Here is a 3,457-nt window from a genome sequence, read left to right on the forward strand (position 1 = left end):
GCTTATGGCACGTGAAAATAGAGAAGAAATAAAATAAACTAGGTAACATTCAACTTAGAGATATTACGGGAGAAGCAATATTTAAACATATCTGTTCAAGTTAAATTCCTGATTGTAGTCTGCATCATTACATAAATTAATAATGTTGGAAACAAACTGATTGAAAAACAATCTTTTTTTAAAAATCAGAGCACAGCAACATAAGCACTTTCTAAAAATCCAAATATAAGCCACTTTGGGTAAAGCATTTTAGACTGACTTACCTTCTGTCACTATAGCTGGTGTCTGGTAGCTGAGAGGGCAGTGACGAATTTCCCAGCAAAGATATCAGTTATGTTACTTCAAATAAAAAAAGAAGCTAAATTTGCACAAACGTCGTTAAGAATTTCTTCTGTACCAAGTCCATACTGCACAAACCACTTCACCTCGTCCCAGCCGTGATGGAAATTCTTTTAGGTCTCTAGACTCAGCACGTTTGAGCAGAGGAAAAGCATTGGTTGAAACAGCTATCAAGGACCATGATGTTATTCCTTCCTATACTGTACTATCTAATGCCATATCATGGGGAGTAAAAATTCCTCATATTTATGGGAAAAAGAGTAGGTATTGGCACCCAGAAAGCAAGAACAGGTAGACTCAAAAAACCTTTTGTGAAGATGGAAAATACAAGCCAACTTTATAGACCATTTTGTCTTCAGTTGACCAATATGCCTTTTATAAATTATTCAGAAGCATTCCAGTCTATTTGATGTAGATAAGCCCTCCAGCATCCAAAAGCTGATTGCTTAGTTTAAACTAAAAAACCCAAGCAGATGGCAATAAATATGGTGGCATCCCAATTCAACTCCAATTGAAAGAGAAGAAGAAAAAAGATACGGTGAATATTGCTTGCAGAAATTTGAAGATCTCAAAACTCATCTTCTAAGTGAGCAACCCAGAAACTGCCCAGAGCAATCTCTGTCAAGTTGTTGATGATACTGTATCTAAGTTAATTTTTCACTTTGTGGAATATGAAAGGGACATAACCAAAAGGAAAATAATAAAACACACTGTTTTATAGAAATCCTTTTCTCCTGTTATTGCAACTATCCTGAAAAAGTCTGAACCAAAAGAAAAGCTGGAATTGCAACATATTTCTCAGAAAGACTTCAGAGAAAATAATGTACAGGGAATTGGGCAGAGTTTCATGTACAAAGAAACCCAGGAACCTGAATAAAAGTTTGTGTTTATTTCAGAATGCATCCTTGACCCTTCAAGTGAATTGAGAGGATTTGATGAGAAAATGGCTAGTAAATGGTACATGTTAAACCCTGCTGAAAATGGCATAAAACTAAATTTTACACATCTATGCCCACATAAAAATAAATAGGGATGTACTCTTGACATTTCTGGACATAAGTTAATAATAAATGAAAATGACTTAGAAGAATTAACGATAGATCACCGTCCATGGAGGCTACAGGTGTATGTACAAGTTTCTAATGTCAATACAGATAACACTGCATCTCAACCAAAGAAGAAGTCAGATACTGTGCTTTTCCCAGCAAAGGATCTGAAGGAAAAGGGTCTTCATCCTTTGGTCACGATCCTGATCTGTTAGCAATGAACAGTTCACAGGATCACCTAACAGTTCCGGCAAAGACTCCATCCCAAAGCCCTCCTGAGGAGCCCAATGAATGTGACAATTGGGAATATGGATAGTTTACCTTTTGGTAAGATTCATCAGAAAGTTAAAACACTAGGAATAAATTAAAAAATATGTAACCAACTGTGGTATTAGATAAGGAAAGAACGGAACTTCTCGGTATACAAGAAGGAAAGAGAATTGGCACCTCACCAGTGCGATCTCTACTGGACTTATTTCAGACTAGTGAACGGAAGTCAGAAGTTTTGGGTTTCACAAGCTATACTGGAAACAGTGGTACATGGGACGGTTTAGATATTTGGAAAGAGGAAAATTTAAATAATTTATTGTCAGTGTTTTTCTCTTCGCCTTCAACTTCTACATTTACTGAGTTTTACACTTAAAAAATAAATCGGGGCACTTGGGTGGCTCAGTTGGTTAAGCATCTGACTTTGGCTCAGCTCATGATCTTGTGGTTCATAAATTCAAGCCCCAGAGCCTGGAGGCCTGCTTTGGATCTCTGTCTCCCTCTGTCTCTCTGCCCCTCCCTCGCTTGTGCTCTCTCTCTCTCAAAAACAAATAAATATTTAAAAATAAATAAATAAATAAATAAATTTTAGAAGTGAAAACAAATCAGGAAACTACCATTGAGATAATTCTATCAGTCAATATGTCGACTTTATAGATATTTTTCCAGTTGACAAGTGAATAAATGCACTCAAAGACAAGTTCCTGTCTTCCATTTTTCTTTAGTTATAATTTACTTTAACTTTTCTGTTATGTTTTGAGGCATTTGCAATAACTTTTTTTGTAGTTATTATACTAATGAGAAAATGGATTGCAGTCATACATTGATACATGGCCTCCTCACATGCATCAAGAGAAAAGATTATTACTAACCTTGGCTGAACTGAAGCTGCTATGGAGCCACATGTATTGTGTTTCCAACTGACAGTATTTTTCTTGTATTTAGTGTAACTAACGCACACACAAGTTTTGGGAGATTAAGAGTCCTCAATAAATAGTCCCTGTTTTAACCTGGAGCCTCAACACATAGAGAAATACAAAAAGATAAAACCGAGAGCAAAAGTCACTTCTAGAACTGATGGCATCTAAACAGGAGAATATACATTGAGGTCTCTTAGTCAATGAGGATTGCTAATAAATACCTGAGAATTAGGAAAGCCTAGCATATTTTACAGGCAAAGTGGGACAACCACCCTGTGTTTTCCTAAGGGAGAAGCTTCTATGGAAATGTCACATGACCTTTAAATCCAAAAGTGCTATGAATGAAATACTTTGGACAATACATTGGACAAATCTTCCAATGACAGCACTAAATATTTTAGAAAACAATTTTTAACTATAATTACTTGTGAGACTGAATATACAAGCAATTAAGCAGAAATCTGGCACTAATGAAGAACAAAACAGTGGATTGGAAGACAGACCAAAAACATCTAGCCAGTGGAGAGTAAAATATATAGCATACAAGATGCAAGACAGAATCTAACTCTGTGTTTGATGCTTTGACTATTGACAGTTTCAAGCCCCATTTCTACCCAGTTCCCTTTTGCCCCATAACTCATCAGACGGATTAGAAAGCCCAAGAGCTCCTTCCCTCGATGCTGAATAGAAACTACAAATAATGCATATTGTGCTTGGGAATCCTAAGGGTCAGTCCAGCCCTCACTGTAAGAGGAGAGCTCCTAGCACCTGTCTTCACTCAAGCCAGTTTTGATGAGCTTGGGTATCACTATGTTCTCCACAGAGTGTCCCATGATGTGAGTAATATGTTTATACCTTCCCGTTTAGATGTGACATTATCTGTTT

At 36.7% G+C, this 3,457-nt stretch overlaps 1 pseudogene; it reads left to right on the forward strand.

Annotated features, from left to right (window-relative positions):
- The first annotated feature begins 215 nt into the window (after positions 1-215).
- Positions 216-2,028, forward strand: LOC132664873 (protein DBF4 homolog A pseudogene; annotated as a pseudogene).
- The last annotated feature ends 1,429 nt before the right edge of the window (positions 2,029-3,457 follow it).

Source organism: Panthera onca, chromosome F2 (assembly GCF_046562875.1).
Source record: "Panthera onca isolate mPanOnc1 chromosome F2, mPanOnc1 haplotype 2, whole genome shotgun sequence".
Lineage (NCBI taxonomy): Eukaryota > Metazoa > Chordata > Mammalia > Carnivora > Felidae > Panthera > Panthera onca.